Source organism: Balaenoptera musculus, chromosome 16 (genome assembly GCF_009873245.2).
Source record: "Balaenoptera musculus isolate JJ_BM4_2016_0621 chromosome 16, mBalMus1.pri.v3, whole genome shotgun sequence".
Lineage (NCBI taxonomy): Eukaryota > Metazoa > Chordata > Mammalia > Artiodactyla > Balaenopteridae > Balaenoptera > Balaenoptera musculus.
Window position 1 is genome coordinate 6,803,029 of NC_045800.1, and position 24,473 is coordinate 6,827,501.

The 24,473-nt window shown below is 38.3% G+C and overlaps 1 pseudogene; it reads left to right on the forward strand.

Moving 5' to 3' along the window:
- Positions 1–6,231: 6,231 nt before the first annotated feature.
- LOC118883168 lies at positions 6,232–6,331 on the forward strand (annotated as a pseudogene).
- The last annotated feature ends 18,142 nt before the right edge of the window (positions 6,332–24,473 follow it).

Genomic DNA, 24,473 nt, shown 5'->3' on the forward strand with positions numbered 1-24,473 from the left:
TGAGCCAGCTGAGAGAATACCACATTGGCATAAACTAAACAAAGAAGTCAAGAGACTCGACTGAATTTCAGGAAAAATAAGTGCTATCACTTGAGAAATACTGAGATGTTAGATGTCAAAATTTGATCTGCAAGGTTAGGGGGCTTACAGAGAAACCTGCGCATGTAGTTCTGTGATCTCCAGAGTGTAGCCAGGATTACAGAGCTTACTGTGGAAGCTGTAACATATTCCCAGCTTCCTTTTTCTGGGAAATAATTTTACGTTATGACTGAAATGTAGTTCTATTGCACAATATCATCATCAGAGCCATCTTCCTCTCTGTCCAGGCATCTGAATTACATTATGCCTTCAGGCATATTACATACAATTAGGAAATCTTCTTTAGTAGCTCTTTTTTTTTTCCAAATATGTAATTTTGGCTGAATAATATTAAGGGATTAAAAAAAAGATACCATTACATTAACTGAAATTATTACTATTTTAATTTGCCTGCAAAGCCTTTATTTCAAGTATCATTTCTTATAACCTGTAACTTGGTGGGTATCATAATCCTGATAGAATTTTAGCTACTTGATAGCCTGAGACATTTGAGGGGGAATCATTGTCAACAGAAAATCAGTTTAATGAGCACTTCTGGTGTTAACTGTGAACAGCTATTTTCCACACTCTTAAAGTACATGATGAAACCAGGGACTTATGCCACCTTTTTTAACGTAACACCTGGTGTTCTGTTCCTCCCCGCTCCTGACCCTAACAATCATCCTCCAGGAACACCTAGCCAATTTATGGAATTGACAGACTACAGAAAAAGCAGAGGAGCTGAGCCAGTTCCCTGAAATAGCAAGTTTTAAGATGAATTTCTGGAACAACCACCTTGAGGTGCCATACAATGAAATTTTCTCATAATTTTCAACCAGCCAAGCCTTTGCCAAGAGGGTGTTATTTGTTGGAGAAAGTGACATCCCTGAGAATACAGAAAGCAAATCACTGAGAGCAATGGAAATATCTAACCACTCACTATATTTTCTCTTCAACTAAAACATGGTGCAGACCTGGGACACAGTGCTCTGTGAAGTGTTAATCGTACATACAGCATATGGTGGTCTTGTGGTGAAGGTGGTGCTTGGAATGTCTCCCCTCTGCTCCAAACACAGCAATGACAAGACACGCAGCCAATATTTCATATGTATTTTACAAATTAAATTAAATGTTAAATATATATTATAAATGTAAAACTATGGCTAAGCTGAAGAATAAGCTAAACATCCTAACAGACCAGAAACAGAACTACAAAGCAGAAAGTGTCATGAGCCAGAAGTCTACAGGGCTTTGAGCACTAAAGCAGGCAGGGTGGTAAAGATCTGACTCCTGTGGGGTAACCTGGACAGGAGCATCCTATGTACAGTTGGGGACAAAGTTGGGCTTTCTGCACACAACTAAGAGCCGGGTCATGCTTTTAATATGTGAAAGGAGCCCCCAAAACCCCTAATTGCCATTCACTGACTGTGGCAGTGGCAGAAGGAAGCAGAGCAACAGCACTGACAACTCTTGGGCCAAGCTGTCCTCTGGGCCAGTGGCTGGCCCTGGGACAGCGCCAGTGTCACTGTGGGAATGGACACTGAATTACTAGGTTAAGACCTGGGGTCCCGGGGAGCTTCCTAATGTCCACAAACAGGGAGACAGGAAAGGGGAAGTATATAGCGAGGGGGAAAACACCACTCAAGATGAACCTGCAAGCTAAAATGTCAAAAAAGCGACACTCAGAAAAGGAGCCCCCCAATCTCAAATGTCAGATGTATTAGTTTCCTATTGCTGCTGTAACAAATTACCACAAACTCAGTGACTTCACAACACAAATTTATTATGTTACAATTTTGTAGTTCAGAAGACTGAACCGGACCTCAGTGTGGTAAAAGCTAGGGGCCTGCAGGCTGATTCCTCACTGGAGGTTCTGGAGAGCATCCATTACCTTGCCCTTTCCAGCTCCTCGAGGCTGCCTGCATCTCTTGGCTCATGGCTCCTTCCTCCACCTTCAAAACCAGCAACAGTGGGTCAAGTTCTCACATTGCATCACACTGAACTCGTCTTCTTCCTCCATCTTCCACATTAAGGACCCTTGTGAATATATCAGGCCCACCTAGATAATCTGGGATAAACTCTCTGTCTTCAAGTCCATTGATTAACAGCCTTAATTTTATCTACAACCTTAATTCTCCTTTTCCATGTTATGTAACATATTCACAGGATTAGGATGTAAACATCTTTGTAGGGGGACATTATTCTCTCTATTAGATCAGGAGACCGATTTACTCCTGACAAAATGGGAGTGATAGAGCAATCTCAAAAATCACTTTACAATAACTATCTGTAAGAGCCCCCAAAAGATAAAAGTAGGAATAACACCAATTTTAAAAAGCAAAGAAACTATGAAGGATTTTATGCATGACTAACATAGTAGAGAGTCTATGAGTTTGGGGGTAGATTTGATAAGCTGAATATCTCAATTCTGTTATCTCCTGCTAGTATGCTTTCTTGGGTTGAAAAATAAATTTTTTTTGGATGTTTAGCATCCTCTTTATTGTGCTTACTTATTTTTATAAGGAACAAGCAACATATACTACATCTTCCCAATGCCCAAGGTAATGCAGTAATAACAGAGTACTCAAAAAAAAAAAAAATCCTGGAAATTGCATTAAATACTGCTTTAATTAGGAATTGCTGTAATAAAACATGTAACATTACACATTATTTTTCCAATGAGTTTCAGTTTGAGAAACTGAACAGCAGAACCAGATCTTTAAGCTTTGAGTCATGGCAAAAAATGAAAACAAAACCTACATTTCCCAGACTCCCTTGCAGCTAAAGAAACCAATGTGATTTAGGTTTGACCAGTCAGATGCACCTTCATGAGACCTGCATGTGGAGCTGAGTTCATTGGAGACGGAGGCCGGGATGCAAGGAGACATCCATTTTCCTCCTGTGCATTTAGCAGGCACAGTGCAGTCCTGAGGTTAGGAGTTCCGGCTGCAATTTCTCATCAGCAGATTGCAGCCTAAGTGGTGACTCCCTAGAGCCAATAATTGCAGTGGTGGCCTCGTGATCCCTGGAAAGCCACTAAAATCGGAGATCTGCAGTGACCCTGGGGGTGGCAGTTACTGCTGCAGCTTCCTGACTCACTGCCCTTGGAAGCTAGTTTCTACGAAACTGTCCTGGGAGTCATTCCTGAAGGTCAGTGGAGAGCCTGCTCTTCTAAGGCTTCTAATGAATGTTTAAGTTTCCAATTCCCTGTATAACATCCCTTTCTGCATAAAATAATAAAAGTACCTTCTATTATTTACAACAGTACCCTGATTGATGGATGCACAACATATATTTCCCCAAATCAGGGGCAGAATGCTATTAATTGTACTTTCTTCACAAGAGTTCGTGGTACTCTGTTATCTTTCTCTTCTGTCATTACAAATTAGCCAGTATGTACAGGTAAGCAAGCTGTGCGTAACTAAACTTTAGTTTAAATTATAAACAAGTGACTTTACAAGATTAAAAATATGTCACTGGACAGCTGGAAAGAGACAAAAATGACTTTCTAGAGAGCATCATAATTTTTTTTTCATTTTAATTAAAGTATCTTGGAATTAGTAAAATAGTCCTGAGGTAATAAGGGCCACAGTAGCATTTGGTTAACAGTATTAACACATTATCTCTCTCTAGTCCCTGATGGCCTGTGTCAGGGTAGCAAGAAAGAATTCTTTTTCTTGACCTCTTTATTTCAAATGAGGCATTATAAAGGAAGAAGCTTGAGCCTTAATGCCTTTTTTCATTTTCTGTCATCAGGAAATGAGTTACATGGTCATTTGAGGTGGGCTTAACTGGCCAAGTCACCCTTCTCTGTGGCTTGCCCAATGCTGCCATGGGAAGCTCCAAATTCCTTCACTCAAGGAATTTCTACATGAGTGTGAGTGGATCAAGGTAAGAACCTGGTCTGGAATGTGAGGGGGTTTTTTGTTTGTGTGTGTGTGTGTGTGTGTGTGTGTGTGTGTGTTTTGTACTGCTATTTAGAAAAATAATGGTGGCTCCTTTGATTTGTTTAGTAGAATCAAAATAGCTGAGAGTCTACCCCTGGAGAAAACTCACCAGCCATTGCTATAGCCAAAGAAAATTCCAAATATCAAGGTTTGGATTTACTTTTGTAGCTTTCTCACATACTACTTGAGATCATAATTCTTTTTTTATTTTAAGATTATGACATGAACCCATTCAGAGAATACCAGACTCCCATTACCTTTTTCACCTAGCAATTTTTTCTATAAGAAAATTTTGCATGCTGTTTGTTTTCTTTAAAATCAATTTTTCAAAAGGAATATATATTGCCACAGAGGATGGTGAGTCAATGACAATAATAGTTGAAGAAAAAGTTATTTTTCAATTAAGAGAGATTAAAATCTGAAGAAAAGCATCAGTTATCTAAGTGAAGAATGGCCTTGTGTGTTGTAGTCAGGTAGCTCCGTTTAGACCAGTCATCTTTAATAAGATGCAGAGCATCCCCGTCACTAGGGGCATTGTGGTGGCACAGATGGCACTGCACTGAGGAGGGGGGAGGGTTACTATGGGAAGGACATTGAAAATATGTGCACCCTTTATACACCATACCTGAGCTCCCTCTGTTAGCTCTTAAACTGTAGGAAAATGGGTTTTCCCACCTTATCCTTATTTGGAATTTTGATCTAAAATGCATTCTATAGTTCAGATTTGGCTAAGTATTCCTAGTACAGAAATATGCAGATATTTTCATCTAGAAGAAAGTGCTGCTGAGTAGGGGATCAGAAGGTAAGAAAAGAATAAGTATGTGTAAGCATAAAAAAGTCAAAATATAGTTGAGCACCTAATTGGACAACTGCCTTCTACCACTTCAGCACTTGACTCTTCCTGGCTACTTGCACAGTATTGTTAAAGTAGAATAAATCATTTGCCATGACCAGGTTTTAGGAAAATATGTGAGAGTCAGTCAGGCAAAAAATCAGTTTGAAATAGATGAAATTTTCCATCTGAGTGGCTTCTACCAGGAAAGAATGTTTCTAGGAGCGCAGTATTTTTAATCTTGTTTTAAAAAAAATACTTTAATGTATAAATCACTCAATTGTAAAGGCACTTCAATTTTATTTTCCTTTAGTTTTGAGGTTTTGGAATTGCTCTGTGCAGTTCCAAGTAAAAGCTCTTAGATAAAACTTGCATGCTGAAAACCACCATCACAAATGTGCAAGTACAACTATAAATTTATACAACAATCAAGCTGTTTGTAGTTTGCTAAATTTGCTAATAAAATGCAGAAGTAGGGTTTCCATTTACACTCTCTGGCACTGGCACTGCATGTATATCTTGGGTGCAGGCAAAAGATGGAAAATTCCATGCATAGAGAATCTTTTGTGGATGCGACAGTTTGCTAATATCTTAATGAGTGAATTATGATAATTACGAAAATCTTAGCTTTACATTATTTGTGAAGTGCATGTGTGCATTTGTGTCAGCCTTCCCAGGCAAACACACCATTCCGATTCAGCAGCACTCAATGAGGAACATTTCTGTACTAATAATACAAAATGGATCTTAAACTGCTGCATATTAATCAAATTCATTAAAGTACATTCATTAATTTGTGTGTATAACAGCCAAACCGGGAATGTAGAGTTTGCACAAAATACATATATTAATGAATGCTAAAACTTCAACATGAGTAATAGCTTTAAAAATATTTTCATAAAGCAAAATTCTAAGGAGTAATACTGATAATTATTTTTTAAAATATTTCCACTTTCACTTCCTGTTATTAGCTTTAAGTGGAATAGTAACTAAATAGTGTTATTTAGCTTTAAGTGGAAAAAATATGGAAGAAGAAAATAACTAAGAAATAAAGGGTAAGCCCAAAAGATTGTAAAGAAAAAAGGATATAATATTGAGCAACGTTAATATTAAGTTTCCTACTTCTCCTTCAAATCAATTTAAAAATATGTTCAGGGCATGTTAGACATGGTCACTTTCTGTGTACAAAGAAACGTATTCGAAGCTATATTAGGAAACAGCCTTTCATTTCCTGTATGGGACTAGAGGCTGGGAGGGGCGTGGTGAAGGAAAATACAGCCATGAGGGTGTATCTGTATACTTACATGTCTAAAACTAATGGAAAATTTTACGTAAGTCAGGAGACCTAAGACTTGTGTTAACAATGAATGACTAGTGCTCACTTCAGCAGCACATACACTAAAATCAGAATGATATGAAGATTAGTATGGCCCCTTCATTAAGAATGACATGCAAATTCACATTCCATATTTTTTTTGTTAATTAATTTATTTATTATTTTTGGCTGCGTTGGGTCTTCGTTGCCGCACATGGGCTTTCTCTAGCTGCGGGCAGCGGGGGCTACTCTTCGTTGCAGTGCACGGGCTTCTCATTGCAGTGGCTTCTCTTGTTGTGGAGCACGAGCTGTAGGCATGAGGGCTTCAGTAGTTGTGGCTCACAGGCTCTAGAGCTCAGGCTCAGTAGTTGTGGCGCACGGGCTTAGTTGCTCCGTGGCATGTGGAATCTTCCCAGACCAGGGCTCGAACCTGTGTCCCCTGCATTAGCAGGCGGATTCTTAACCACTCCACCACCAGGGAAGCTCCTTTATTTTTTTTTTAAAAAGGTAGCTATAGGGTGTGATAGATGTGTTAATTAACTTTATTGTGGTGATCATTTCAAAATGTACACATATCATCATGTTTTACACTTTAATATATACAATTTTATTTGTCAATTTGTCAAAAAAGAAAAAAAAAATGACGACTTTTCTAACATATTGTTTTTTACCTGAATGCTAACTGCTCTGAAGACAAGACTCATTTTCTTGTCCTCTACAGCACTGAGCACAGTGCCTGGCATGGAAAATGTACTCAATTAATATTAAATCTAAAATAACTATTGTACAAAGCACAATATAGTAAGAGTTATAAGAGAGGTGTAAACATAACATCCACAGAGGAAACATTGGCAAGGCTTCAGGTCAGAGGCTGTGTGTTGACTGGAAGCTTCTTCAGGACAGGATCCTTCAGTTCCTTCTTTCTCTCCTGCCACCAGCTCTGTGCTCTATTTGTGTCTAGCAAGGGCTCAGTGCGGGACATTCTAACTGGGGAAAGTCTGTTAAACGAAGGAAGGTGGGAATTTGTAAGTTGTGTTGGGTGAGGAAAAACAGTTGGGCTAGAACAGCACGACCCAGAGGACTAAGGGCATTCCATAGAACCCTAGTTCTGTGTGATTTGGGGTAGGGAAAGATAGTGTGAAATTACTAAGTTTGATCCCAGACATAGAGTTTTCTTATTAATTAGGAGCAATCTGCCAACTTTCTGACTATGCATCCTTGCTTAAAAATAGTGCTGTACATCAGCATTTCTCAAACTATGTTCCCCAGAACTCTAGTGTTCTGTGAGTTATAAAGAGGGAGGAAAAAATGTTATTTAACTAAGTTTGTAAAATGCTTCTGGTTCTCTTGTGTTGACAGCTTTACAATGTACATGAACATATCAAGGGTTCTGAGAAGTCTTGTCCTGAAGACACCTGTATACCTTTTGTAAACCTGGTACTCCCCAAAATTATCTGAACCAGAACCAACTTTCCCGTAGCATCTATTAACATACCATGGGACATGACTACTGCCACATGTCTATAATTCCTCTGCTACAAATTCTCTTGTATTCTGTTGGCCACAGGAGTCATAAAACCATATATAAGGGATCCAAAGGGACTCATTGGTCCGTACCTTTGTCTTTAAGAACAAACTTCAATTGTTTAGATAAGTGAGAACTTTTCCTGTATTTAATGAGTTTCGCAGCTTCACTTGTTCACCCACCTTATTTTGTCTGCCACCCTCATCGTGGCAAAATTCTCTTATCTATTTCCTATAAACGTCTCATCCTGCCCTTCAAGAGACTGAGACAAGATGGTTTCATAATTTTTATGTTTCTCTCCTCAAACTGGTTCACTTGAAACCTCAGCTTTCCCTTCTGCAGACTCAAATCATTCTATTTTTTTCTCAGGGATTTTAAGGTGTGGCTCCTTTTTGTTGTTGTTATTGAGATATAATTGACATATGACATTATATTAGTTTCAGGCATACGACATAATGATTCAATACTTGTATATATTGCAAAATGATCACCACAATAAATCTAGTTAACATCCATCTCTACACAGTCACACTTTTTTTTCTTGTGATAAAAACCTTAAAGATCTACTATCTTAGCAACTTTCAAATATACAATATTATAAATTATTGTCACTGTGCTGTCCATTACATCCCCATGACTTTAATTGGAAGTTTGTACCTTTTGACCCCCTTCACCCATTTTTCCTGTCCAACCTCTGGCAACTATCAATCTGTTCTTTGTATCTATGAGTTTTTGGGTTTTTTTTAAGACTCCATACATAAATGAGATCATACAGTATTTGTCTTTCTCTATCTGACTTATTTCACTCAGCGTAATGCCCTCAAGGTCCATCCATGTTGTCACAAATGGCAACATTTCCTTCTTTTCTTATGACTAATACTCCATGATATATATATATCTCACATTTTCCTTATCTGTTCATCCATCGATGGACACTTAGGTTGCTTCCATATCTTGGCTATTGTAAATAATCCTGCAATGACTATGGAGGTGCATATAACTTTTCCAGTTAGTTTTTCCATTTCCTCCAGATAAATACCCAGAAGTAGAATTGCTGGATCATATGGTACTTCTGTTTTTAATTTTTTGAAGAACCTCCATACTATTTTCTACAGTGGCTGCACCAATTTACATTCCCACCAACAGTTCACGTGGGTTCCCTTTTCTACACATTCTTGCCAACACTTGTTATTTCTTGTCTTTTTGATAGTAACCATTCTAACAGGTGTGAAGTGATATCTTGTGGTTTTGTTTTGCATTTCCTTGATAGTTGTAGCTCCTTCTTACTCTATTACAGGATCCTTTTAGATCCTCAGAAGTGAAAAAATGTAGAACTGGGAAAGCTCATTTGGTGAACATCTGACTAGTATTGAATATATTTGCCACATGCAAAATTAAGTGCTTCATCACTGACTGGTATTAAATGTTATAATTCTGATTGCTACATTAATTCCAGTTATACTAAACCCTTCCCATCTTACACCCAAGCAGTTTATTTTTCTTTCTTAATTTTCCTCTTTTCTTTGGCCCCTACTGAGTCTCTTCTCCCACCAAGGTAATTTTTGATTCTATTATTATATTCTAATAATATTTTTCAAGATGATGATCACTAATTCTACTTCTTTAGATATACTGTCTCTCAACTAGGATGATGAAAATCAATTGTTGTCCACCATTAATTAAAATACTGAAATTTGTGAACTGTTCACCTTGTTCATAAATAAAAATAGATCCAGATAATAACATCACCCTCATGCCTTCTAGTCCAGTACAGTTTCTCAAGTGGGAGAGAAAGGGCCAGGTTTACAGGCTGGGAATTACACACATCACACAGCCTCTGCAATCAGTAATCTGGGTAAACCACAGAGGTGTGACCCATGTGCAGACCATCAGTCATATCTGCTGAAGAGAGACAACATTAAGAAAAATGCTTTACATGAATTCTATCTCATCCTACTTGGGGTGAGACTGAGCATGTTTCTCTTGTTGTAGACAGTAGGAAATAACGGGAATAACATTGGAGTCAGGGGTTAGAGTTCAAGTCCTAGGTCTAATCACTCAATAGTTATGTGGCAGTGGGAAAATGAATTGATCTGACTTCCCATTTTCTCATCTGCAAAATGGAATGACACTGACAATATTATGAGGATGAAACGCTGTAACCTATATAAAAGCCCACTACAAATGTAGGACATTATATATGACAGTGGTTTCCAGTGTTCCAGAACTAGAAACCCTGTGAAAGGGCTGGAGGGCCATTGAGACCGAACCTAAAAGGCTACTGCCTCTTGGGCCCTACAAACACTTTGATCAGAGCAGAGCCACCTTTGTCTGTTTTGCAAATTGGGCTTCCAAATAAGAATTCCTTTGAAAGATTTCACTGAATAAAAAGGGGAAGAAGGTTGAAAACCACTGATACAAAATATTAATCCAAGTAATTACTATAATTACAAAATGGTTATTTCATATTTGTGCATATAATATTCAGATTTGTATGTGTAAAATACACATAATATAGAGGTATACATTCTTATATGTAATGTACAAATACTAAAAGTGTAGTGTATAAAATATCTTGCTGTTCACAACATCACCATGAAAACCTATGTTTTGACTCTCAAAACATGGTAGCTTGGTTTTTTGTTCTTTAGAAATAAACATATCAAGTGATGCTGTTCATTAAATTGCATGGTATGAAACAATATCATACATGACACATATACATGACCAACACAACCAAACATTAAGCTACACAACATGAGTTCTCTTAATTATTGGCTGTCATATTGAGATTAAATTGGGCATTAAATTATGTTTAAAGAGAGATTAAATTGTGACATGAGGTAAAGACACAATAGGCATCAAAAATAAAAGGCAATTATTCAGAATGAAATCACAATATTAAGGACCTGAACACTTGTGTGCTTTCAAATTTAAATCTAAGTTTATTTTGGTCTAAAAATGAGGATGAAAAGGTGAATTTAATCATCTTAGTCCCTTAATTTTGGAAATCTACAATCTATCATTTAACATCTGTGGTTGAAGTTTTTTAATGCAATGTTGATTTTTAATTCAGATATCAGGACGTTTCCATCAGTCTATACCATATTTTATGCTTTCACATGGTTATTTTCTCCACCTTTCTTCTTAGTAGATAAATTCTTCAAACCAGCTTAGTATTAAGATAGTTCCTCCGTCTTTTTTATTTTAATTAATTTAACTTTTCCTCTTTAACCTTTGCATATCCTCCATAAGCCAGAAAGATTTTGTCAAGCTTTAACTTCTGTAATTTGTATTACAAAAATGTTAAGTCTAGGGACTTCCCTGGTGGTACAGTGGATGATACTCCGCACTCCCAATGCAGGGGGACTGGGTTCAATCCCTGGTCGGGGAACTAGGTCCCACACACATGCCGCGACTGGGAGTTTGCATGCCACAACTAAGGAGCCCGCCTGCCACAACTAAGGAGCCCACCTGCCACAACTAAGGAGCCCACCTGCCACAACTAAGACCTGGTGCAACGATGTAAATAAATATTATTTTTAAAAAAGTACTTCTTTAAAAAAATTAAAGTATTAAGTCTAAAGTATAATCTTTCTTTGGCACACTATGGAGTTTACCCTGGAAATTGCAACATGCCCTCCACTTTTTCTGTCTCACTCTTCCTGTTTGAAGATCACCGATTTTAGAGAATACAGTGTTAAGAATAGGATGTACACAAACTTGAAGTAACCTTGTCAGGCATGCTATTTTGTAGTTGCAGCTAATCTTCTCGGGGCTAGAGCTTACGGAGTTCTCCTCGTGAATTTTATTTTCATTAGAAATGCCTTCTCCTAAAAATGTAAAAAACAAAACAAAACCAAAAAATCGACCTAACCCAAGGGATGTAAATGATGTAGAACATTTTCTTTTAAAAATGAAATGATAAATTCACCACTTTATTTGCATAATCAGTCAACGCTGGAAATATTGTGATAAGCTTGTAACTTTAATGTTTAAAGCTTGGAACTTTAAGCTTCCAAGATGAAATTCTGTTTCCAGGATGGAAGTGCCATATTTTTACCCAAAACCTTTCCTCTTTTTATGCCATTCTAGGATACAGTTCTGGTCCATGATGTGTATTTAGGTCTGTCATGGATTTAGAAATTTCATTAATAGGAACAATCCAGTTTCTGGTTGATTTCTTCATAGAAGTCTGTCTACCCCTTCAGATTGTCTGGCGAGCTCATTCATAGGAGTTTGGGAATGTGTGGTGCCTTGGATTGGTCCAGGGTTCTGAAACCTAAGTCACCCATTCTGCACAAGAAGCTGAATGTTAAGACCTTCCACAAACACTTGCACAAACAGGGGCCTGTTTACAAAATGACTCCCAAAGCCAGCAGTCTCTCTGCCAGCACTTGTCTGTCAAACGTCCAAGTTCTGAGGTACCACAGCAGCTTCAGTTCTCCATGTTTCCCAGGCCACCCAGCCTGGGGAGAAAAGAGTCACAATGACAGTCACAAAACAGATTTCTCTAATTCTACCCCCTACGGAGTCGAGAAGCCCTTGCACTATTTGCCATGTTCCTCCCTTCCTTTCCAGCTGCTGTGACTGAGGTCTTCTGCTGCTCTGGGGCCCTACTCTGCTCCAAGTTCTCTTTGAGTTCATGGTGACCTGGGTTTTGTCCCACCACAGCCAAGTGACAAAGCTCTGGGCTGGGGTAAAATGAAAATGACACACTCCTGCTAACCCCCAAGTCCTCTTCCTCCACGGGGAGTACAATCCTGTAACTGTTTAGTCCGGCATCTACTTACAGGTGAGACAGCACTGCAGAGGTGAAGGGGTGGAGGGAAGAAGGGCAGAAGTGGGCCAACCACCGATGATGGGGATTGGCAGGCTGAGGTCACACCTATTTGGGCAAGTCAGAAGTTTATAGTTAATCTACCCCCTTAAGCAGATAATCTTACCAAAATCAGCATCTCAAAGAAATCATCCAACCCCATAAGTGAGATGCATAGTGGTAAATAAAACAATCTCTGACTCTCTTTAGAATTCTAGAAGGATCCAGACCTTCCTGTGCTTGCTTACAAGCTGGAGCCTTGGACAACTGCCCACGTGGTCAGGCGTCACTCGGTCTCAGCCTCTGCCCACGTGAGAAGTCACTTTCTCTCCCTCCCAAGGAGTTCATCCCCCTCAGAACCTGGGATCCCTTGTGAAAACATCCCGGTGGGGCCTGACTGCCAGAACTCCTCAGGGAACAGTGGCCCCGGGTCCTCAGGCTGGGCCCTACCGCTCTAAAGGATTCCTGGGTCAGGAAGGGAGACTCCGCAGCCAGCTCCTCCTGCGGGAGCGCAGCTGGGGCATGGGTGGCTCTGCGGCTGCAGTTGGGTCACTGGGGACGGACACGAATGGCTGCTGCACAGTGGCAGGAGGCAGTGACATCCTGGTCACAGGGCAGGTAACGGCAGCAGTTAATGGCTACCGTGTAATGACTGACACGTAAAGACTGCTGGGCAATGGCTGCTGCACAATGGCAGGTGGGCAATGGCTGCTGGGCAATGGCTGCTGCACAATGGCGGCTGGGCAAAGACTGCTGGGCAATGGCTGCTGCACAATGGCGGCTGGGCAATGGCTGCTGGGCAATGGCTGCTGCACAATGGCGGGTGGGCAATGGCTGCTGCACAATGGCGGGAGGGCAAAGACTGCTGGGCAATGGCTGCTGCACAATGGCGGGTGGGCAATGGCTGCTGGGCAATGGCTGCTGCACAATGGCGGGTGGGCAAAGACTGCTGGGCAATGGCGGGTGGGCAAAGACTGCTGGGCAATGGCTGCTGCACAATGGCGGCTGGGCAAAGACTGCTGGGCAATGGCTGCTGCACAATGGCGGGAGGGCAAAGACTGCTGGGCAATGGCTGCTGCACAATGGCGGCTGGGCAAAGACTGCTGGGCAATGGCTGCTGCACAATGGCGGCTGGGCAAAGACTGCTGGGCAATGGCTGCTGCACAATGGCGGGTGGGCAAAGACTGCTGGGCAATGGCTGCTGCACAATGGCGGGTGGGCAAAGACTGCTGGGTAATGGTTGCCAGGCAATGGCCTAGCCTATGGCCTAGGTCCAGCGTAGGCTCAGCCCGCGTCATGGGTAAGATGGCCACATGGGGTTTAGTTCCCCATGCGGCACATCCTTGGTGAGTGCTTATCGTCTGTGAGGCCCCTCCCTGAACACACTAAATGCTTTAATCTGTGAAGGATGCATTAACGATTTCTAGGAAGGTAATGACCACTCCCCCCCCCTTTTTTTCCGCCATTTTCATCACCACCTTCCCAAGCGCTGCTTCACTGTGGGCTTATCATCATTCCTTGGGCCACTTCCACTGAAATTCAAACAGAGTTGTGGGCACGTTCATTTTTTATCTCTGTCCAATTAACTATAGCCTTGTTAACAAATTTTAAAATAATACAAGTAAATGTTACCCAGATAACCTCTTTATAGACTTTATCCCACTCAGTAAACTAAATGTCAAACAAGAAGAGAAAAATATAGATACTCTATCAATACAGTTCATGTGAATTTTCTCTCTACCCAGGTCTGTTTTGAATAGGGGAAAAAAAAAATGAGCCTTTTTTTTTTTTTTTTTTTTTTGGTAGTGTGTTTTATTGCTAAATACAAATATTTAGGATAAGGTAAACAGGTAAAATTTAGAAATCGTTGCCCAGAGATAAAAATCACTTGCCGAAGCTTGCATAGCAAGGAATAAAAAGACTAGAACAATGTCCTGAATGTTCTGTTTTCCTGCCCTCATTTCCCCTCTTGAAATCTGTCAGAATTTATATATAACAACTGAAAGTTCAAGCATTATTTTCTAAGTTAAAAAAGTGGAAACTTTTAGAGGAAGCTCAAAGGCTGTGCCTTGATTAGCATAGACAACTAGATTAGAATCAGTGGTAGTATCTCTCTGAGCAAAATCTTCCAATTGTATTCTTGTCACTCCCTGGGGAGCGGTTGCAATTGTGGGTGCATTGTGCTCTCTGGTCTCCTTTGATCTCTTTATTCAGATCTCCTGTTTACTGTATTAAAACAATTCACTCCATTCATCAGCCAATCTTTGTTCATCAAATCAGATATTTTGCACCTTTGTTTTAGTCAAGTGCACAAGGGTGCATTTGGCCTTATTTATGAGTCCTCTGACAAAGATTAAATTTTATTTTTCTCATTTTTTGAAAGAGTTGTGCTATGGAGATTAGGCGAGTATCGATTTTTTCCCCCCTCTCTCATCCCTCCTTTTGGATGCAGAGTCAAGTTTCCTTGCTATGATTCTTGTTACTGAAAAAGGAAAGATTATCTCTTTGGAGATGTTTGGAGAAGCTGGACATTCCATTTTATAATGACAGGTCAAGATGTATGGATTTGTGACAGCCCCTGTCTGTTCTGTTCTGATTCTCTCTGGAATAGGGACGATGGCCTTTTCTTTCTCTTCCTTGCTGTGCTGTTATTTGTCAGTTGGCCGAAGCTAGAAGGTGGTGCTGTTAAGCATGTAAATAAACCAACACTTCTTCCAGTAAATAGCTCCGTCTAGCATTGTATGCCAGGAACTCTCATCTACACAATGATGAATTCAATTCCTGTATTGTGCTTTCCTTTCCTGTCCTTTCACGGAGGGAAAGGTGATCACACTGTAATTATAGAAGTCCTTTTTACTTTATTTTTTTCTGATTGTGCCCCTAGTTTTTTCCAGTCTCCTAGTAGATAACATTTCCCATTGCTCAGATAAAATTCCTAAGGCAGTTTTTTTGAATTAATTTACTTCCTGTAGTCCAATGTTTTATAGATGATGTAAATGAAGGATGTGGCTTACAGATCTATTTAAAGAGACGTGCTTATACTTCAATGTTCTGGCCAGATGAGTGGGCACATGCTTTCGCGTTTTTATTTAAACCCCACTGAAGTTGGTCATTATATTTTGAATGCCACAGCACGTCTATACCATTATTTAAAGGATCTTGTTCATTCATCCATATAATGATTGGCATTGGCTATAACTTGATGCAATGTTACACTATTTTAATTCTTTCTCAGGCAATGTTATCTTTGATCACTTCCTATTCACTGGGAAAAAAACCCACACAATTGCGATCCCACATTATGTTTCAGTGACGATGCCAAGTGCTCCCTGGAATATAGCTATTCAAGACACTTTCTCCGCCCTCAGGCTGCTCATTAAAGGGATGGCAGTTTCTAACGTTAATGAATAAGGTAGAGTGCAAATTCCACTCTTCTTTCAAAGAGACTCTCTGGTTTTCAGAAAGTGTTTTCTACTGCCTATTTCTTTGTTTAATTGGAAATGGTGTACACTCCTACATAATCATGGCCACAACTCGGTATGCAAAGTATTTCCTCGTCACATTTTCTTTTTGTGTGATTCAAGTGTATATTTCATCAAAGAATTCCAGAGAAAGTTCTGTATCTTCTCTCAGAAAACAAAAAAATTAAAAGACAGAACAAAACAAAAAAAACACCACGTGTTATGCAGAGTGCATCCAGATTATCATCTTGGCTATGGATAGAGTAACTCTTATATTCTTTGGTTTTTCTCCCTTCTTCTAACCAAACACGGATTTAATATGTTCTTTTAACCCAGGGACATTTGTGACAGCTCCAAAACCTCATTGAAAACTTCAGCAAGAAAGAGCCAAGGAAGAAGAATGACAGGGACAGGGAAAGGCTGCCTTCTTTTCAAAATCTGGTAGCCTAAAACCCAGCCAAACTTGAGTTAGTTTCCATGTTTAAAGGTATAAATTATCTTTCTTCTTTTTTAATAAAGCAAAAAGAGTCTAAAATTTTCTATTTATCTCTTAGTGAAACATGACCAAGTCGCAACACTAAAACAGAGTATAGGAGGAATTTAAGATTTTAAGCCAAGTGTGGGTAACCCAAGTCACACCAAAGTTATGCAGTGGTATGGGAGCAGATAAGAATGAGGTTAGTGCCATTTATATCATACTAAGTTTCTGAGACCTTCTTTCCTTCACTCAGAAATGGGCCAGTATTTGAGCCTGTGAACCCTAGCTGATTCACAGGCTTCGGGGCAGCTGGATGAGAGGCAGGACCCTGAGGATATTAGCATATGTTTTCAAGCCCTGAAGGTATTAGTGGAACTAATGACACCCAAACCAAATCCTTGCTCTCATTGTCATTTATTTCGCACTAGTTATGTGCATGACAGTGTTCAAGCATCCTGGAGGATCCAAGATAAATATATGATATGATCTGTATTCCCACAGAGCTTTCAAAATGCTTGGGGAGATGTGTCTAATTTGTTTGAAATGAGGAGAGAACACTAGAAAGCAGTTAAAACTAAATGCTAACTTGTGCTCGGTTAGCATTGGACATACTTATACTAAAAAAGTATTTATTGTTTATCTGAAAGTCAAATTAAACTGGGCATCCTGTATTTCATCCAGCAGCCCTAGCTTTTCCATGGTGCGTTATCTTCATGGGCTGAGAGTTACGGTCCCACCACTGCCTTCTACTGGCGTACACATTCCACACGTAGTGGAGTAACGATTTTCACATGCACACTGTCTTTCTATTGACAAAGTGTTCCATACACATATTTAAATTTAATCTTTCATCACAGCCCTGGGAGATGGGTATCATTCATCCCATTTTTCAGATGAAGAAAACGAGGCTCAAAGAGATTATCTGATTTTCTAACTCAAGCATCAATGGAGATCCTCAACACAAATGTCATGACTCTCAAGTCCACTGCTTCTTCATACACCACAGTCGTCAGCAGTGCTCCACAGCTGGTGGGCTTTCTTCACTTCACAAAGCTTCCATTCGTTCAGTTCTCCTGCCAAGTTTCCTTTCAGAATGGCAGCTTCCTGTCCAAAGCTGTTTATTCTCCACTCATTGTCCCTGGCTAATGCCATCAGTCTGCTTGGAGAGTGAAGGACTAGGGACCAGTTTGTAGAGGAGATTGTGATGGTTTTCCCTGGGGCTCTCCTCCTAATCCCATCTCTGAATGTTCTTTATGAATGAACTAGCACTCTGGCTGAAAATTTGAGACTGCCTGTGACGCTGAACTCCTTCAGCTGACTAATCAATGAGGTTGATTGCCTTTTTCTGTTCTAGAAATTTTATTTTTCTAATAATGCAGAAGATGGAAGGGAGAAAAGAATCTTAACAATTTTAAAATTATTTTTGAATTTTAATTATTGTATAATGCAAACTGTAAAAATATTCAAACTATGCATAAGTGTAAGAAGCAGAATAGAGATGTCTCCGCTCCACTTTTTTCTCACTTCTCAGAAATCATCCTTGTATCCAGATGGGTATATACTCCTCCAAGATCCTTTTCTATAATTATGCAAATGTATGTATTCTAATTATTTTATAAAAATGTGGCCACTTTGCTATGTAACTTTTTTTCACTTAAATAATTATCTTGGAGACTTTCATGTCAGTGCACCTAGATTTACCTTTTTATTTTTGATGGTTGCAGAGTATTTCATTGTATTGATATACTACCATTTCTTTCATCAATACCCTATAGTGTACATTTGGTTTTTCTACATTTTTTTCTTATTACAAACAATGCCACAATTCCTGTGAGTGTGTCTAGAGAATCGATTCCTAGAAGTGGAATGCCTAGACCAAAGAGCATGCATGTTTTATATGTGAGGAAGAATCGCTAAATGGCACTCCAGCAGGATTTTGCCTGTTTCTCCTTCCACCACTTCCTCTTTCCAGTTTGTCTTGGGATTTTCACTTTTTCTTATTTTTTTACAATGCATACACATTTTTATCCTACATGTGTGGCAAATACGTTCCCAAGCTTATCTTTTATCTTTGATTGTTTATGGTATTCTTTATTGTGCAAATGTGTTTAATTTTTCGGGAGCCTAACTGTCTGGTTTTGGGTGGGTTTTAGCTTCCTTGCCGTATCAGAGACGCTTTCCCCATGCCAGTATTATACAAGTCACTCATGACTTCTTTTAGTACTTTCATGGTTTTATACGTCTACATTTAAATCTTTGAAGCATCGAATCTATTTCAATGTAAACAATGTGATAGAGATTTAACTTTATGTTTTCCAAATGGCTAGACATCTGAGTTATCCATCATTTCCTCACTGATTTGAAATGCCACTTTTATCATGCATTAAATTTCTATATATGCTCAAGTCTATTCTGGACACTGTATTCTGATCTACTGACATTTCTACCTATTCCTGAGTCAGTATGACACTTTTTTAAATGCTGAGCTTTATAATATATCTTAATATCTGTTAGGGCAAGTTTTGTACTCCCCAAATAACAGAAGATTATTGAGTTAAAGCAAAAGTTCCCTTTTTTACCAGCCATGGCTCTGGTCTCAGTCCTCTCACCCCTGTTAGCAGTTTGGTCTGTGTCCTTCCAGCCCCTGATCTTTGTACTTACAGACTTGAAAACACAGGTATGCTCAGATACACAACATAAAGGGGCTGATACCAGGGCTGACAGTCAGCCAGAATATAAGGAAAGCTATTAAGTATTAAACTAGTTCCATACTAGTTGCTAAATAGCAGCAGCCCCAGGCCTCTCTGGTAACACCATGGCCTACCTCTGCTCTTCCCCAGCATAAAATTGATTATTACATCAAATTTTGCATATGTGTTCACAAGTAGCATTGGTTTATTGTATGTGTGTCTGCTGTTTTTGTCCCATTTGGTGTGAGGATTATACTGGCTCTCTTGAATGAGTTGGGAAAACTTCCATCCTTTTTTTTTTTAGAACAACATAAATGTCACAGGAGTCATTGGTTCTTTTGGAAGAAAACTTGTTTATTAAACTATTTGGGCCTGTTGCCTTTTTTTGTAGGGAGGAGGAAAAGTGGAGATATACAATTTTGACAGCCTGTTACATTTATCTGAGCTTAGTGTTCTATCTAGGTTTTTTTATTCTCTTTGTTAAGAAAATTGTGATAATTTTTATTTTTCTAGAAAATTATTTTCTGTTAATAGTACGAGCAATGGAGTCAAGCTGCTTTGTCCATATCCTAGCTCCATCAATTACCAGTCTTTTAAAAATAGACTTTACTTTTTATTACAGTTTAGGTTTTCAGAAAGATTGAGAGTTCCCATATACCTGGCTCCCAGTTTCTCCTATCGTTAACATAGTATGGCACACTTGTAACAATTAAAAAACCAATATTGATACCTTTTTATTAAAGATCATAGTTTATTTAGATTCCTTTAGTTTTTTCCCAATGTCCTTTTTCTGTTCCAAGATCCCATCCAGGACATCACATGACATTTAATCCTTGTGTCTCCTTGAGCTCCTCTAGACTGTGGCAGTTTCTCAGACTTCATTGTTTTTGATGACCTCTACAGTTTTGAGGAGTGTAGATCAGGCATCTTGTTGGGTGCCCCTCTCTGGAAATTTGTGTGATTTTTTTTCATGATAGGACTGGAGTTATGGGTTACTGGGAGGAAGATCATAGAGGTAAAGGGCCGTGTTCATCACCTCATGTCAAGAGGACATCTTCTCCACATGATTTATGATCGTGGATGCTGCTCTCTTGACTACCTGGCTGAGGTGGTACTTGGAAGGTCTCCACTGTAAAGCTACTCTTCTTTGCCCCTTTTCCATTCTGTACATTTTGGAAGGAAGTTACCCTACTTATCTGACACGAAAGGAGTAGGGAGTTATGCTCCACCTTTTTGAGGGCAGAGTACCTAAGTAAATTTTCTTTTTGAATTTTATTTTATTTATTTTTTATACAGCACGTTCTTATTAGTTATCTGTTTTATACATATTAGTGTATATATGTCAATCCCAGTCTCCCAATTCACCACCCCCTGCCCCCGCCACTTTCCCCCCTTGGTGTCCATACGTTTGTTCTCTGCGTCTGTGTCTCTATTTCTGCCCTGCAAACAGGTTCATCTGTGCCATTTTTCAAGGTTCCACATATATGCGTTAATATACGATATTTGTTGTTCTCTTTCTGACTTACTTCACTCTGTATGACAGTCTCTAGATCCATCCATGTCTCTACAAATGACCCAATTTCATTCCTTTTTATGGCTGAGTAATATTCCATTGTATATATGTACCACATCTTCTTTATCCATTCGTCTGTTGATGGGCATTTAGGTTGCTTCCATAACCTGGCTATTGTAAATAGTGCTGCAGTGAACATTGGGGTGCATGTGTCTTTTTGAATTATGGTTTTCTCTGGGTATATGCCTAGTAGTTGGATTCCTGGGTCATATGGTAGTTCTATTTTTAGTTTTTTAAGGAACCTCCATACTGTTCTCCATAGTGGCTGTATCAATTTACATTCCCACCAACAGTGCAAGAGGGTTCCCTTTTCTCCACACCCTCTCCAGCATTTGCTCTTTGTAGATTTTCTGATGATGCCCATTCTAACAGCCACTTACTGAAGAGGCTGTCTTTTCTCCATTGTATATCCTTGCCTCCTTTGTCATAGATTAGTTGACCATAGGTGTGTGGGTTTATCTCTGGGCTTTCTATCCTGTTCCAATGATCTATATTTCTGTTTTTGTGCCAGTACCATATTGTCTTGATTACTGTAGCTTTGTAGTATAGTCTGAAGTCAGGGCATCTGATTCCTCCCGCTCCGTTTTTTTCCCTCAAGACTGCTTTGGCTATTCGGGGTCTTTTGTGTCTCCATACAAATTTTAAGATTTTTTGTTCTAATTCTTTAAAAAATGCTTAGTCATTTATTATTTTTAGTCTTCACTGTTTCCTAATAAATGTACTTAAGGCAATACAATTTCTTTTCAATAGTATTGTGACCACATCTCAATAACTTTGATTTGTAGTATCTTGATTTTTGTCAGTTTCTAAGTAGTCTATAATTTAATTTTAATTTTCTTTTTTAATTATGTTATCTAGAAAAGAATTTTTAATGTCCAAAGTTTTAGAGTTACTAATTTCTAGTTTAACAATTATAGTCAGAAAGTGGAATTTATGATTTCTACCTTTGAGAACTGAGATTTCTTTATGGTATAATACATGAACATTTGAAATGGTTTTGAGTAGAATGACAATTTTCCATTTGTTGGGCACATACTTCTGCATATATCTAGTAAATTTTTGCAGTCTTAAGTCCTGTTTTTCCAAATGTGTTCCTAGTTATTTTATCAACTTGTTGCTATTATAAATGGGATATTTTCTTTCTTTTTTTTTTTTTTGGCCACACCGTCTGGCATATGGGATCTTAGTTCCCTGACCAGGGATTGAACTGCGCCCCCTACACTGGAAGCGCAGAGTCTTAACCACTGGACCACTAGGGAAGTCCCAATATTTTCTTTCATTATATTTGCTAATTAGTGATTGTATTTAAGTGATAAAGCCATTTATTTTTGTATATTAATGTTGTAGCAAGCTGCCTTATTAAGTTATATATTTAATAATATTTTTTAGTTCATTCCCTCAGGTGCTCTATCAGTCATAGCATCTAAAATAATGATAATTTTCCTTCTCCTATTTATTGTTTATATTTCTTATTTAATTCACTTGTCTAATTACATTGACTAAAACTTCTAGCATAATGATAAATGAACAACTAGAAGCCTGGAGGTAGAAGGTGTTAGTTCATTCGGTGACTCAACCTTGCCCCGCGTCTGAGTCTCCGCTTTTCTCTCAAGGTTACAAGGAAACTGCAGCATCTCTGGGAGTACATCTGTGTTCAAAAAGAGGAAGGGCTACGGCATCCATGTTTGTCCTTTATCTGGAATGCAGACACTTTCCCAAAAGCCCCCAGCAGATGTCCCTTTGGCAAGGGAGGCTGGCAACCTGGGGGACAGAAATATAATGATTGACTTTTCATTCAGGTTTTCAAATGTATTAGCCAGAGTTGTGCAAAATATTGTTCTGAATTCTTTTAACTCCCTTTGTATCTATGGTTATTTTTCTATTCTTATTTCTAATTTTGTGTTTTTATGCTTTCTCACTTTTTTGTTGATTAGTCTATCAAGTAGTTTATTTATTTTACTCTGGAGTTTTTCTCTTTCCACTTAAAGAAACAGCTCTTGATTTTAGGTATCAATTCTTCGAGTTTTGTTTGCTAATTCATTTATATCTGCATTTATCTTTATTAATTCCTTACTTTTGCTGTTTGGGTATATTTTGTTGTTATTTTTCTAAACACTTGATTTGGGTGCCTAATTCATTTGCTTCATTTTTTAATGATTGGTAGTGAAAGAAGTTAAAATGCATGTTTTCATCTGGGTACAGCTTTAGGATTTATTTTGCATTGTTGTTGTTATTATTTTTAGCTATTCTACATTTATGGTTTTGATTTATCCTTTGACGTAAGAGTAGTTTAGGAGATGTTTATACATTTACTAATAGAGGAGAGCTTTTTTTTTTTTTTGGGCAAAAGGCCTGCGGGATCTTAGTTCCCTGACCAGGGATTGAACCCTCACCTTTGGCAGTGGAAGCGCACATTCTTAACCACTGGACCGCCGGGGAAATCCCACAGAGAGCTTTTTATTTTTATTGTTCTCCTTGGCTATTCAATTTTACTGTTATTGAATTATGGTCAGAAAATCTGTACCTTTTTTTTTTTTAGAATTTGCTGAGGTTTTATCTGTTACCCAAGTTTTGAAAAATATATGGACACTTAAAAAGAAATTGCTATTAATTATATGAGATCCAGTGGTTTGTGTGTGTGTGTGTGTGTGTGTGTTTCTGTTTATTTACTTATATTAGTCTATGGAAGTCACTAGTGACTAAGAAAAGTGTGTTAAAGTCTCCCCTTACTATTTTGTTTCAATTAGTTTATCCTTTTATTTCCTGCAATTTTTACTTTATCTATTTAGATGCTATATATTTCTGTATATAAAAATGAATAAAACGTATATTTTAATTTTGAATTTTGTACCTCAGCATTATAATACTTTTCTCCTTGAATTCAACTTAATATTAATATTGCAAACCCTGCTTTCTTTTATTTTGTTTGCAGCTGCCTGGTGTATCCTTGGCCATTCTTTTACTTTCAAAGTTTGTCACTAAGGACATATAGCTGGCTTTAGTTTTTGATTCCATTTGCATTGAATTTTATAATAACTACGTTTCATTTCAATTTTGTAATTCTATTTAATGTTTTCTGGGGTTTTTGTTTCCTTGATTTTTTTCTTTGTGTTCTTTCTTTCACTAGATATTTTGGCTTGTTTTTGATTGTTTATTGCCCTGGGAGGCATATAGAAGACACACAATATGTTTTAATTTCTAACAAATGGCTACCTTTGCAACTTTAAACAATAGTTTAAAATCTTTCTTCATTTCTCAATTTAGAAAATGAAAACATTATGATGAAATTAGTACCCTTACATTTCTTTTGCTTGCTTCACTTCTTTTCTTCCTAATTTTAATTGGTACATTCTAGTATATTTAATTGGTATATATTTTTAAATCTCAGTCTATTATCATTATGTTTTTATTTTTGCATGAAACATTTATATTCTCTTTGTAACAGTTTTTGTAAAATTTTTCATTTTTCATTAAAAAATTTAAAATTTTTACATATAAATTTATATTCTGTATTTAATAACATCACTACCATGTTATTTAACTTTATTTATGTGGATTCAATGCCCACCTTTAATCATTTAGAACTATAGCTTCCTATTTTACATCCCCTCTTCATTAAGCAGACTTTTTTGATTCACATAGAAAGGCAATTTATCTCCCTAGTCCTTGTGTACTTGTGACTGTCTTTGTGTTGTCATAATATATGAATGACAGTTTGGCTGCACATAGAGACTTGGGTCACATGTCTTTTTCCT